The 15,599-nt window shown below is 42.6% G+C and overlaps 1 protein-coding gene across 2 annotated transcripts in view; it reads right to left on the reverse strand.

The window, feature by feature from the left end:
• The window catches only part of DLGAP2 (DLG associated protein 2), a 927,399-nt gene that overhangs the window by 662,237 nt on the left and 249,563 nt on the right, over positions 1-15,599 (reverse strand). For both annotated transcript variants that reach the window (XM_069726918.1, XM_069726917.1), the window contains exon 2: positions 9,092-9,124. The gene's annotated coding sequence lies outside the window, so the exon portion shown is untranslated. The remainder of the gene's footprint in view (positions 1-9,091; positions 9,125-15,599) is intronic.

Here is a 15,599-nt window from a genome sequence, read left to right on the forward strand (position 1 = left end):
ATTCACCCAGTGTGCCGTGATGGACACGTAACGTCCCTGGCCATGCCTACTGGTCCATGCATCTGTTGTCAGGTGCACCTTTGTGCTCACAGATTGCCTGAGTGCATGGACGATGCGCTCTTTAACATGCTGGTGGAGGGCTGGGATGGCTTTTCTGGAAAAAAAGTGTCGACTGGGTAGCTCGTAGCGTGGTACAGCGTAGTCCATCAGGGCTTTGAAAGCTTCGCTTTCAACTAACCGGTAGGGCATCATCTCTAACGAGATAAGTCTAGCTATGTGGGCGTTCAAACCCTGTGTACGCGGATGCGAGGCTAAGTACTTCCTTTTTCTAACCATAGTCTCATGTAGGGTGAGCTGGACTGGAGAGCTGGAGATCGTGGAACTAGCGGGGGTGCCGGTGGACATGGCAGACTGAGAGATGGTGGGAGATGGTATTGTTGCCGCCGGTGCCCTAGATGCAGTGTTTCCTACTACGAAACTGGTGATTTCCTGACCCTAACTGCTTTGGCCTGGCAAAGAAACCTGCACAGATACTGCAGGTGGTGCGGAAAATGGTGGCCCTACACTGCCGGAAGGGATGTTGCGTTGCTGACTAGCTTCATTGGCCGAGGGTGCTACAACCTTAAGGGACATTTGGTAGTTAGTCCAGGCTTGCAAATGCATGGTGGTTAAATGTCTATGCATGCAACTTGTATTGAGACTTTTCAGATTCTGTCCTCTGCTTAAGGTAATTGAACATTTTTGACAGATGACTTTGCGCTGATCAATTGGATGTTGTTTAAAAAAATGCCAGACTGCACTCTTTCTAGCATCGGATACCTTTTCAGGCATTGCAGACTGAGCTTTAACCGGATGGCCACGCTGTCCTCCAACAGGTTTTGGCTTTGCCACGCGTTTTGGGCAAGATACGGGCCCGGCAGATGGAACCTGTTGCGATGTTGATGCCTGCTGCGGCCCCTCCTCCTCCGCTTCAGAACTGCTGCCGCCTGCACCCTGTTCCCCCAATGGCTGCCAATCGGGGTCAAGAACTGGGTCATCTATTACCTCTTCTTGTAGCTCGTGTGCAACTTCGTCTGTGTCACCGTTTCGGTCGGTGGTATAGCGTTCGTGATGGGGCAACATAGTCTCATCAGGGTCTGATTCTTGATCATTACCCTGCGAGGGCAATGTTGTGGTCTGAGTCAAAGGACCAGCATAGTAGTCTGGCTGTGGCTGTGCATCAGTGCACTCCATGTCAGATTCAACTTGTAATGGGCATGGACTGTTAACTGCTTCACTTTCTAAGCCAGGGACGGTATGTGTAAAGAGCTCCATGGAGTAACCCGTTGTGTCGCCTGCTGCATTCTTCTCTGTTGTTGTTTTTGCTGAAGAGGACAAGGAAGCGACTTGTCCCTGACCGTGAACATCCACTAACGACGCGCTGCTTTGACATTTACCAGTTTCACGAGAGGAGGCAAAAGAGCTAGAGGCTGAGTCAGCAAGATAAGCCAAAACTTGCTCTTGCTGCTCCGGCTTTAAAAGCGGTTTTCCTACTCCCAGAAAAGGGAGCGTTCGAGGCCTTGTGTAGCCAGACGACGAACCTGGCTCCACAGCTCCAGACTTAGGTGCAATATTTTTTTTCCCACGACCAGCTGATGCTCCACCACTACCCTCATTACCAGCTGACAATGAACGCCCCCGGCCACGACCTCTTCCACCAGACTTCCTCATTGTTTTAAAAACGTAAACAAACTAACGGTATTTGTTGCTGTCACACAACTTACACGGTGAGCTATAACTTCAGTATGATTTAGCTACCCCTTTACAGGTGAGTGAGACCACAACGAAAATCAGGCACAATGTTACACACTCTGTTGTTGGTGGCAACAAATGAGAGAGATGCCACACACGCAGGACTGTCACTGAAGCACAAATGTAAATATTAATCTCCCACTGATTTGATTTTTTTTTTTTTTTCAGGGAGACTTTAGGAAAAAAAAATAATAGAATAAAATGATTTTTTCAGGAAGAATTTAGAAACCAAATAAAATAAAATGATTTTTTCAGGGAGAATTTAGAAAACAATTAAAACAAAAAAAGGCTTTCTATGGCCCACTGAGTGAGAGATGACGCACACAGGAGTCAGGAGTGGCACACAAGCCCAGAGGCCAATATTTATCTCCCACTGATTGATTTATTGATTTTTTCAGGTAGAATTTAGAACCCAAATCAACCAAAAACATAAATAGGCTTTCTATGGCCCACTATTTGTGAGAGAGATGGCACGCTCAGGACTGGCACACAAGCCCAGAGGCCAATATTAATCTCCCACTTTTTATTTTTTTTTCAGGGAAAATTTATAAACCCAATAAAAAAAAAAAAAAATAGGCTTTCTATGGCCCACTATCTGAGAGAGAGAGATGGCACGCTTAGGACTGGCACACAAGCCCAAAGGCCAATATTAATCTCCCTTTTTTTTTCAGGGAGAATTTATAAAACCAAAAAAAAATAAATAAATAGGCTTTCTATGGCCCACTATTTGTGAGAGAGATGGCACGCTCAGGACTGGCACACAAGCCCAGAGGCCAATATTAATCTCCCACTTTTTTTTTTGTTCCAGGGAAAATTTATAAACCCAATAAAAAAAATAATAAATAGGCTTTCTATGGCCCACTATCTGAGAGAGAGAGATGGCACGTTTAGGACTGGCACACAAGCCCAAAGGCCAATATTAATCTCCCACTGATTGATTTATTGATTTTTTCAGGTAGAATTTAGAACCCAAATAAAGCAAAAAAAAAAAAATGGGCTTTCTATGGCCCACTGAGTGAGTGATAATGCACACAGGAGTCAGGAGTGGCACACAAGCCCTGAGGCCAATATTTTTCTCCCACTGATTGATGTAGTGATTTTTTCAGGTAGATTTTAGAACCCAAATCAAGGAAAAAAATAAATAGGCTTTCTATGGCCCACTATTTGTGATAGAGATGGCACGCTCAGGACTGGCACACAAGCCCAGAGGCCAATATTAATCTCCCACTTTTTTTTTTTTGTTCCAGGGAAAATTTATAAACCCAATAAAAAAAATAATAAAAAGGCTTTCTATGGCCCACTATCTGAGAGAGAGAGAGAGATGGCACGCTTAGGACTGGCACACAAGCCCAAAGGCCAATATTAATCTCCCTTTTTTTTTTCAGGGAGAATTTATAAAACCAAAAAAAAAAAAATAAATAGGCTTTCTATGGCCCACTATTTGTGAGAGAGATGGCACGCTCAGGACTGGCACACAAGCCCAGAGGCCAATATTAATCTCCCACTTTTTTTTTTTGTTCCAGGGAAAATTTATAAACCCAATAAAAAAAATAATAAATAGGCTTTCTATGGCCCACTATCTGAGAGAGAGAGATGGCACGCTTAGGACTGGCACACAAGCCCAAAGGCCAATATTAATCTCCCTTTTTTTTTTCAGGGAAAATTTATAAAACCAAAAAAATAAAAAAAATAGGCTTTCTATGGCCCACTATTTGTGAGAGAGATGGCACGCTCAGGACTGGCACACAAGCCCAGAGGCCAATATTAATCTCCCACTTTTTTTTTTTTTGTTCCAGGGAAAATTTATAAACCCAATAAAAAAAATAATAAATAGGCTTTCTATGGCCCACTATCTGAGAGAGAGAGATGGCACGCTCAGGACTGGCACACAAGCCCAGAGGCCAATATTAATCTCCCACTTTTTTTTTTTTGTTCCAGGGAAAATTTATAAACCCAATAAAAAAAATAATAAATAGGCTTTCTATGGCCCACTATCTGAGAGAGAGAGATGGCACGCTTAGGACTGGCACACAAGCCCAAAGGCCAATATTAATCTCCCACTGATTGATTTATTGATTTTTTCAGGTAGAATTTAGAACCCAAATAAAGCAAAAAAAAAAAAAAATGGGCTTTCTATGGCCCACTGAGTGAGTGATGGTGCACACAGGAGTCAGGAGTGGCACACAAGCCCTGAGGCCAATATTTTTCTCCCACTGATTGATGTAGTGATTTTTTCAGGTAGATTTTAGAACCCAAATCAAGCAAAAAAATAAATAGGCTTTCTATGGCCCACTGACTGAGAGATGGCACACACAGGAGTCAAGAGTGGCACACAAGCCCTGAGGCCAATATTTTTCTCCCACTGATTGATGTAGTGATTTTATTCAGGTAGATTTTATAACCCAAATCAAGCAAAAAAATAAATAGGCTTTCTATGGCCCACTGAGTGAGAGATGGCACACACAGGGATGGCACTCTAGCAGAAATGTCAATCTTAATCTCCCACAAAAAAAAATAAATAAAAAAAAAAAAAAAACAGGGAGTGTCCAACAATTACTATCTCCCTGCAGTAATCTCAGCCAGGTATGGCAGGCAGCAATAAGGAGTGGACTGATGCACAAATTAAATAAAAAGTGTGGACAAACAAAAAAGATAGCTGTGCAGAAAGGAAGGAACAAGAGGATTTGTGCTTTGAAAAAAGCAGTTGGTTTGCACAGCGGCGTACACACAGCAATGCAGCTATCAGGGAGCCTTCTAGGGCAGCCCAATGAGCTACAGCGCTGAGGGGAAAAAAAAAAAATGTAGCTTCCACTGTCCCTGCACACCGAAGGTGGTGTTGGGCAGTGGAAATCGCTACAGCACAAGCGGTTTGGTGGTTAATGGACCCTGCCTAACGCTATCCCTGCTTCTGACGAAGCGGCAGCAACCTCTCCCTAAGCTCAGATCAGCAGCAGTAACATGGCGGTCGGCGGGAACGCCCCTTTATAGCCCCTGTGACGCCGCAGACAGCAAGCCAATCACTGCAATGCCCTTCTCTAAGATGGTGGGGACCAGGACCTATGTCATCACGCTGCCCACACTCTGCGTTTACCTTCATTGGCTGAGAAATGGCGCTTTTCGCGTCATTGAAACGCGACTTTGGCGCGAAAGTCGCGTACCGCATGGCCGACCCCGCACAGGGGTCGGATCGGGTTTCATGAAACCCGACTTTGCCAAAAGTCGGCGACTTTTGAAAATGAACGACCCGTTTCGCTCAACCCTACTTATTATCATACATGCTGTGGTACCTATTAAAATCAGCATTAGGACAGTACAAGGTTTTTGCATAATGAAACATTAACATAAATAATGGCAACCTAACAATGAGGATCCCATATTTGAAATTATATGAACCAGCTAACACTGAATATTGCGAATATATTATAACACTAGATGGTGGCCCGATTGTAATGCATCGGGTATTCTAGAATATGTATGTAGTTTATTTATGAAGATTTTAGAATAATACAATGAACACACAGAATTTGGCCAATTAGCGAAGCATGGTTCAAATCTCGTGCCAATTTGCAGCCGGAGTGCGCCTGTCGCTGATGGTTCGCGGCCGGTCAAGTAGTATATAGCACAGCCACGTAGTATATAGCACAGCCACGTAGTATGAAGCAGCCCACATAGCATATAACAGCCACGTAGTATGTAACAGCCCACGCAGTATATTACACAGCCCACGTAGTGTATAACACAGCCACGCGTTATATAACACAGCCCACGCAGTATATTGCACAGCCACGTAGTATGTAGCACAGCCCACGTAGTATATTGAACAGCCCATGTAGTACATTGCACAGCCACGTAGTATATTGCACAGCCATGTAGTATATTGCACAGCCCACATAATATATTGCAAAGCCACGTAGTATATTGCACAGCCCACATAGTATATTGCACAGCCACGTAGTATACTGCACAGCTCACGTAGTATATAGCACAGCCACGTAGTATATAGCACAGCGACGTAGTATATTGCACAGCCCACGCAGTATATTACACAGCCACGTAGTATATTACACAGCCCAAGTAGTATATAGCACAGCGACGTAGTATATAACAGCCCACACAGTATATAACACAGCCCACGTAGTGTATAACGCAGTCCACTTAGTGTATAACACAGCCACGTAGTATATAACACAGCCCACGTAGTATATTGCACAGCCACATAGTATATTGAACAGCCCACGTAGTCTATTGCACAGCCATGTATTATATTGCACAGCCACATAGTATATTGCACAGTCCACGAAGTATATTGCACAGTCCACGTAGTATATTGCACAGCCCACGTAGTATATTACACAGCCGCGTAGTATATTACACAGCCACGTAGTATATAGCACAGCCACGTAGTATATTGCACAGCCGACACAGTATATAACACAGCCCACGCAGTATATAGCACAGCCCACGCAGTATATGACAGCCACGTAATATATTACACAGCCCACGTAGTATATTGCACAGCCGATGTAGTATATAGCACAGCGACGTAGTATATAACACAGCCCATGCAGTATATAACACAGCCCACATAGTCCCACGTAGTATATAGCACAGCCAAGTAGCATAGTGCACAGCCGCGAAGTATATTGCACAGCCACGTAGTATATTGCACAGCCATGTAGTATATTGCACAGCCACATAGTATATTGCATAGTCCACGTAGTATATAGCACAGCCACATAGTATATTACACAGCCGACACAGTATATAACACAGGCCACGCAGTACATTACACAGCCACGTAGTATATAGCACAGCCACGTAGTATATTAAACAGCCACATAGTATATTAAACAGCCACGTAGTATATTAAACAGCCACGTATTATATTAAACAGCCGACGTACTATATAACACAGCCATCGCAGTATATAACACTGCCCACGCAGTATATAACACAGCCCACGCAGTATATAGCAATGTGTTCACCATATCCCTGTTACAAAAAGAATGAAAATAAAAAATAGTTATATACTCACCCCCCGACGGCCCCTGGATCCATCCCAGGCCTTTCCCGCTCCTCGTGCGCAGCTCCGGTCCCAAGCGGCAATAACACATGATGATGTAGCGGTCTCGCGAGACTGCTACGTAATCTCTGGTCATTGCCGCAATGCATTATTGCAACCGGAGTGGCGCGCGAGGAGCTGGAAAGGCCTGGGATGGATCCGGGACCTGTCGGAGGGTGAGTATATAATGATTTTTTTTATTTTTTTTAACATTATATGTTTTTACTATTGATGCTGCATAGGCAGCATCAATAGTAAAAAGTTGGTTACACAGAGGGTTAATGGCACCGTTAATGGACTGCCTTACACCGTGTTATGCAGCGGTGTAAGGCAGTCCTTTTAACGCTATGTGGGCACTAACTGGGGGGAGCATGGAGGGGGCACTGACTGCAGGAGAGTAGGGAGCGGCCATTTTGCGGCTGGACTGTGCCCGTCGCAGCTGGCCGCGACCAATCAGCGACGCGGAATTCCCGTGACAGACAGAAAGACAGACAGACAGAAAAACGTACATGACCCTTTGACAATTATATAGTAGATGGTATATGGATAGAATTATTAAACTAAAACTGTATTTTCAACAAACTCTGCATAAATCAATTGTACAAGTGATTAGAAGTGACTTTGTAATATATCTTATCAGAGAAATGTGCTTCATTCCCTGCTTATCAAGTATACCATTCTTGCCCCTCTGTCTGCTTTCTTAACTTACTATCCGCATTGCAAAAACTCAACTCTGTCTTGCTCAGACAAGATGGACTGTGGATCATGTGACACACAGCCCATTATACTCTATGGAAAGAGGTGGAGGGATGAGGAGTAAGGATCTGCCTAAGTAAACAAGCAGAGGGAGAAAGGGTGATCATGATAAGCTTTATAACAGGTCTTTTACCTCAACCCAGAGTTGGATTTACATTCACACAGCTCAATACTGCTGTGTAATGTCCTCCAGGCTGCTGCTGCTTATCCTATGGGTCCTAAAAGGGGAAGGAATAACAGAAATCCCTGTATGGGAGATATCATAGAAAGTGTCTTCCCACCAGCTCAACTGCAAGAGATAGAGCATGCAGAGTGGCTTGCCATAGGCCGGTGCTATGCAGGGTACATCGAGCGGTGCGATGATGACACTGCATCGTGATGGCTGCATCCACTGCGAGTCGAGGTAGAAGAGAAGACAGCGACATAAGCTGCAGTGCATGGGGAGCTGTAATAGGGGAATGCAACAAGGTATTTTTTTGGGGGGGAGTGATTCAAAAACCATTCCCAGGAAAAAACGCAACAGAGAAATGGAATTAATGTTCAAAACTGATTATTATGGGGTCCATTTTGTGCCTATTTTTATATTGGAGAAAAAAGAGCATTGTGCTGAACTTTTTTTTAGGAGATTAATTCCGTTTGTTGCTAAAAGCTGAACATATAAGCAAAATGCCTGAACGGAAGTGTGAACGTAATTCTACACTATCAGAGTCATGAACATGGCAAATCCCTGAGTACTCTTGTAAATATGTAGCCTCCTGCTATCCTTTCTTAGACCAGCTAAAAAACTTTAGTTATAATCCAGCCCTACTTTTTCCTGAATTGGGTTAAGGACCTCAATTTCTGTCTTTACAATTCAATATAATGCCTTGACATGCTAGGAAAACCCTTGACGTGCTGCAACTCACATCCCAACCACTGCAAGACCAAACATAGACTCACGGTAAAGACAACTCGTGATTTTTCTATTATCACTACAGAAAAGCATTGTCACTACACATGTCGGGATCAGTTGAGCTAAGGACAAATGTAGGGGAGGATGGCACACGTATTTCTTTGCATTTTGGAAATTGCAATTACTGCAGGAAAAATAATTGTCTGATTCATTATTACGGATGAAACTTGCCTGACATATGAAAAGAATTTGCATTTATAGACCTTGTAGAACTCCACAATAACTAAAGAATCAAAGATTAAGGAATACAGACATTTTCTTCAATCCCGGAGCACAAAAAACTATACATATGTTGTCTCTTTCTATTACGAATTATGGTCTGCTTACAGGGTTACCAGAAAGGCAGAAGGAAGGCTGCCATGCTTTATACTACAGCCGGAAGATAGTCTGCACCCTAAAGCGTGTACTGTTCTTACTCAATTTAATTCAATTGCTTAGTCATGTACTGGAGACTCTGGCAATTGGATTAGCAAATGTTTCTAGACAGATTACTATCACCAATATGATAGTGATGAAATCAGTGCACTCACCTTCAAGTTCACCACACAATGTGCATTGAGACTCTGTAAAGACAAGGAAACAAAAGATAAGGATTATACTTTTCCGGTACTGAAGTATTAAAAATGCACTTACAAAATAGCCATAATATAATTTACTTAAAAACAACATCTATAATACTGCCTTTCACATAATAAATGATTGGTATTAAAGCGGCTTTCCGGTGGAAAGAAGTTATCTGTTCATTGGATTGGTGATTACTTGTTGATTGGCGAGGGTCCGACCACTCGGATCCTCACTGACCAGCAGAATAGGGAACTTTTACCCCTATTAGAACGGAGTGTTAGTGTTCATGCATAATGTGCACTCCAAACCATATGGGACAGCCAAGCTCGGCTTTTTCGGGCAGCCCTATTGAGAATGAATGGAGCAGTGGTGGGATGACCAAACCTCCCCACTACAAAATAGCATGGCAAAGTTCATCATTGGATCTGTGAATAGATGATAACTTTCTTTCACTGACAAGCCCATTATATTCAAATTAATGAATGTATCTGTAAATGTGAGGATAACACCGATCCTGGATGTTTAACGCCTTAAACGCCATGGTTAATTTTGGAGAATGTGCAGTTCATCTTTCGAACAATGGTGACATTTGGACTCAGCTGCCCAGGAGGCTACCAGATAGGAGGTAAGGGAGGATCTCCCATACGTCTCAAAGGGAATGAAAAACTTTTGAGCACTACACCTTTCATACTGCCATACTTTGGGTAGTGGCTTGTAGAGTAGTCAAATGCATAAATTAAAAAGGTATCTGCACATGTAGTTTGAGGTCTATATAAAGGTGTGCCTTGTGTCTGTATTAAGGTGGTCTAGCATCTATAGCAAGGGTGACTATGTATCAGTGCAGTCTGAGGTTTGTATATAATGGGTCTGGGTTATATATTAATGTGGAGGAAGGAACAGACAGGTTATTAGAGATTAAAGTGATAGAGTTAAGACACATTAGACTAAAGATGGCTGTATCAACGGATATAAATGGGTTGAGCAAACAGCCTAATGTTTATGGGTTCCCACTGCAAATTATTGTCACAGGAGTTAAGGCTCCAGCATGTCCAATCCTTTTGTTCTCTAGACATAAGCCACCGCCAACAAACTCTGGCAGCTGTTTTTCCATAGAAAACACAGGAGAAATCGGCAGAGCAAGTGTTTCAGTGTAACAGAAAGATGGGGCGAGTCAGCTTTCCAATTGTTTATGAGGGGAATTAAAGGGAACCTGTCGGCAGGATTGTGCGAAGTAAGGGTAGGTTCACACTAGCGTTGCGCCGCCCTGCGTCGGCGACGCAACGCGCGACGCACGTAAAAACGCGCGCGTTTTGCGACGCGTGCGTCGTTTTTGACGAAAATCGGACGCACAGAAAATGCTACAATGTAGCGTTTTCTTGCGTCCGACGCTAGCGTCGGAAACGACGCACGTGGCGAAAAACGCCACCAAAACAACGCACGCGTCCCCTATGTTAAACATAGGGGCGCGTCGCCGCTGCGTCGCCGGCGCAACAGCGACGCACATTGGTGGAACGCCAATGTGAACGTAGCCTAACCTACACACAGTGTCAGGTCAGCGCCACTGTACTGATTACAATGATACCTGGGTTGAGGAAATCCGTCTTATGGTTGTTTAATCTTTATTTTCAGTTTTGAGTTAATGATATGCTCGTGCTCCGGGGTGGCCTGAGAGGGGGGATTGTCATGTACTGCACTGATTAGCTATTCATCTGATTAGCTTCTGACAGGTCACTGATCTCTCAGTGACCTGCCCCCTAATTTACATAATTAATATTATATATAGCTTGGAAAAAAAACCTTCTGCAGGCAGGCTCCGGCGGTGGCACCTGCACTGCAGCCTGATCGCATACGTAATGCGCATATAATTCTTTTGTTTGGTCTTATCCTTATATTCATTAAAAAAATCAGTTTCAAAATGGTGCCAGCTGTGCCTGTGCAGTAGCAGCTATCGGTGATCTGATAGCAGCTAATGCGCAAGCGCCAGCTTACTAGAGAAAAAAAATCCTCCTCCAAGATGGCGCCAGTGGCCCATCTTGAAGGAGGAATTTTTTTTTCTCTAGCAAAATGGCACCACCGGCACCTGTGCAGTAGCAGCTATCAGATCATTGATAGCTGATACTGCGCTGGTGCGGCTGGCGCCATTTTCACACCTATTTTTTTATGAATATAAGGATAGGATGAAACAAAATAACTATATGCACATTTCATGTACGATCATGCTGCAGCGCAGGCGCCACCGCCTGTGCCTGCCTGCAGAAAGGTTTTTTTCCAAGCTATATATAATATTCATTATGTAAATTAGGGGGCAGGTCCCGGAGGGATCAGTGACCTGTCAGAAACCATACAGATGAATAGATAATCAGAGCACCACACGAAGACCCCCACAGGCCGCCCTGGAGAATGAGCATATCATTAACTCAAAACTGAGAATAAAGATTAAACAACAACCACAAGACAGATTTTATTAACCAAGGTATCATTGTAATCAGTATAATGGTGCCGACCTGACACTGTGTGTAGGTTACTATGTACAATCCTGCTGACAGGCTGCCTTTAAGGCACTGTTCATGTCTACATCAGAGGCTCGTTTATACTTCAAAATAACATTTAAGTTTTTGCAAATGCACAAGATTGATGTATTCATTTCTATTATATATTATAGGAACCAATTTTAAACTTTCATGTTTTTTTAAATGCAAATGTTTCTCAGGGTTAAACACTAAGAAAATGTCACACTCTATATTGTATTTTTAAGCTGAAGTACAATCGCATACAATAATTAGATTGTTCTTTTTCATTTTGAGATTATATTTTGTTCCAAATCACAACACACTTCAACTACAATAGAGTGAAGCAACATGAGACAAGGTATTACGGTATAAAGTCTATGATGATCCAACTCCCAATACCGTGGGCTATATTTATAAAAATAAAGGGTGTAATTCATGCCAAATATTATGTGTACTCACGTCAATTTCACCACTCCTTATATATCAAATGTCACACCTTAATAATCTGTTTGGAGCAAAATACACCGGCGCAGTTTATTACGCATGTTAGTTGGTTCGCTTCACAATTTTATAAAATAACAGGATATCAATGTGTCAAATGTTGCACGCTAATGCATTGCATCAGTACAGAGCTGGCGTGGTTACAGCTGCCGCTCACCATGTACTGAGCGATGATTGAAGCCATAGTGGCCCTCTATGTCTAAAAGCAGGAGGCTGATGGGAGAAATAAAGGTAATTTCCTCCCAGTAGCCGGGATTTAATTGCGACGGTCGCACAGCTTTAGAATACTTTTAACCTGTAGATTAAACCCATAGCTGCAGGTTTACAGTGTTTTTTGCACAAGTTCACCTCTAAATTATGGAAAAATTGTGACTTTTATTCATTTTAAAAATGAAGTCTGAAACCTAAATGTGTAGTATATTTCAGCAAGACAATGCTAACCATAACTGCATCATTAACAGCATCACTTTGCCGAAGAGATTGGGTGATGAATTGGTGTGCCGACTGTCCAGACCTCACATCAATAGAAAACATTTGGCGCCTAAAGAAACAAGAAATCCAACAAAAGAAAACCTAGTTTGTTGGGCAGATAAAATCCTACATGAGACAGTGTTGTAAGTGTGCCATTTTACTTTTTCCAGAGAGCATTATCTCTCTGTAAAATCACTTGAGTGTTGCAGAAACTATTGACCACGTTATCCAAAAAGTTGAACAGCAAGGATCTGAGTTAGCCAAGGACTGTTACATGAGAGAGTCGGCATTGTACTATAGTAGCTGCTATGCAAATGTACAGAATTAATTTCCAACTATTGGAGATCTGATCAATGAGGCACCCATCCCATTCCCACACCCATATAGTATAAGGGACATGTCATAGTAACATAGTTAGTAAGGCCGAAAAAAGACATTTGTCCATCCAGTTCAGCCTATATTCCATCATAATAAATCCCCAGATCTACGTCCTTCTACAGAACCTAATAATTGTATGATACAATATTGTTCTGCTCCAGGAAGACATCCAGGCCTAAAGGAAGACATCCAGGCCTCCAGGAAGACATCCAGGCCTCAGGAAGACATCCAGGCCTCCAAGAAGACATCCAGGCCATGTCAAACCATGGAACTTCTGGAAACAACAAACTGGAGTCGAATGGAGATGAAGTAGGGTAAGATTTTCCTAGCATTGGTGACCCTTCATACTTTTCATTCTGGCAAATAATGATGTTTCAAAGGTCAGATCCTTTTAATTAGACATTGATGGTATATCCTAGCAATACACTGCCATTACTGAGACAACCCTTTCAAGTGAGTAAAGATGGAGAAAAAATTCCAGAAGACAACTAAACATTCAAGCCCAAAATGATTTTTCTTAAAATAATGTATTGCTTTCTTCCAGGTGCTCAGTCAGGCTGTCACAGACACATATTTGATTCAAAGACAAATGATGCTGCTGACACAATGTAATAACTTCACAAAAAGATGGGGGAGTTAAATCATTCATCGGAATATGTTAAGAATCTAGATACATTTTAGTGTTAATTATGTAAATTCTTAACCATGACTTTTTGGGAACATTGGAAAATTTGAAAATAAGATCTTGGATGGAAGTCTATGTGAGTGCAGAATTCGGAATCTTCTCAGCTTGTGCAATGCACAATATCAGGGTCATGATCCAGTTCTGAGATTATGTTCAGCTCTCTTGTCTCTGGACTGGTCATGTGGGAGTTAATACTTTCTGCCTCACCCTGGAGCTGGCTGAGCTATTTAAGTCCTCTGCATCCTGTGGGCCAGTGTCAGCTATAGTTCATCCTGCACTGTTTGAGCTCCTGACCTGGATCCCTGTTCTAGTGTTCCTCTTTGCCTCTGACTGCCTGCACCCGTATATTACTTGTTCTGACTTTTGGCCTGTACCCCGACTCCGTTTTTCGTCTCACGTTTTGGTTACCACATTCCCGGTAGGTTCTGACGTCTTGCTTGTCCCCGACGATTCTCTGCTCGCCCCTTCTGTACCGTGTTGCTATCTCCGTGTATGACCTTGGCTTGTTTCATGTCCCTTTCATTACCTGTGACACCTGTGTTGTTGTTCAGTGTTGCTGTGCTGTGTGTGCAGCCTCCTTTCCTTATCCAGCACCCCCTGGTGGAGGTTGCTCTATACTGCACTGCAGCAGCACATTACAATCAGGCTTCATCAGTGTCTGTAGTGAGACCGGGCAGTCACACAAACACAAGCGTGAAATTTGCATACTTCTGGCCAAATTCCGACCAGACATGCGTGACACAACGCATTTCATTTATATTGAGCAAGGCCATGCACACCTGGACGAAATACGGCAGGAATTATGCAAACTGCATACTTGTGGTCATATGACCACCTGGTCTCGCCGCAGACACTGGAGAATCCTGACAGGTTGTGGTGCGCACACTGTGAGGATTTAGAAATCTGTAGTCACAGAGTGACTGCAGACTTAAGCTAAAGGCCACACAACCCCTTTAATCATTATTAATGGTTTTGGTTTACAAGTAATAGGTATTAGCTCTCATTTCTAACACACATATCTATTTTTTATTAAACATGTACAAAAAATCTTTCTAAATGTGTAATTCCATCTGGGTTTTTAGATAAATTAAATTACATCTCCAGGCTTCACCATTATTAATGCTCATCTTCCTCAGACCATGATGGTTGTTCAGTTCCTTGGAGAGTAGTTTTGATCTTTCCTTACTGCCCTGCAAATCTACTCTCATTATTCTAACTTACTGGTGAGCCAGTGGTTATTCAGTATTTGTAAAATGTTGGACAGCAGCAACAGATCAAAGGTAAAACTATTTGTGTGTTCATCTCCAACGTGCATGAAACCAAATGCTAGTATCAACAGCAAGGTTTACAAAACATAAGCTGGCCAGCCCAACCACATCCATCCTTCCATGAAGACCTGTCACCAGTGACCCAAAGTGACCAGTTTTTCTTATATTTTAGTACCACTGCTGTCCTTAGTACTCCATTTTTTTTGCATTTTTAAAATCCTTCAAATTGTCCCAGAGGACCTTTTACTAAGTGGCAATTTTTTGGTCTTTATATAGAGGGCATGACTCATATGATAATTATGCACAGCACAATAAAATCATGATCCAAGAGAATCCTGATAACAATGACCCCTTGGTAAAGACCATAAAAGATAGCACTAAATTAAAATCCCCATATCTATGAAAACATGGAGGATTTAAAAAAAAAATGAATAAACTAAATACTGCGAGAAGTAGCTAGCAATAATAAAATGAGAGCAAAAACTGGCCACTTTTGACCTGGTGGCACCTGGAACCTATAGATGTTTTGTGTATCAGTGATGAAACAAACCAAAACACTGGTAGCTGGTAGTGGGTCAGAACCACATCACTGGTTGTTAGAGGGTGCTTCAGTACCACATCACTTGTGATTAGCAGTGGGTCAGAACCACATCACTGGTGG

The sequence above is a fragment of the Ranitomeya imitator genome, chromosome 5 (genome assembly GCF_032444005.1).
Source record: "Ranitomeya imitator isolate aRanImi1 chromosome 5, aRanImi1.pri, whole genome shotgun sequence".
Classification (NCBI taxonomy): Eukaryota; Metazoa; Chordata; class Amphibia; order Anura; family Dendrobatidae; genus Ranitomeya; species Ranitomeya imitator.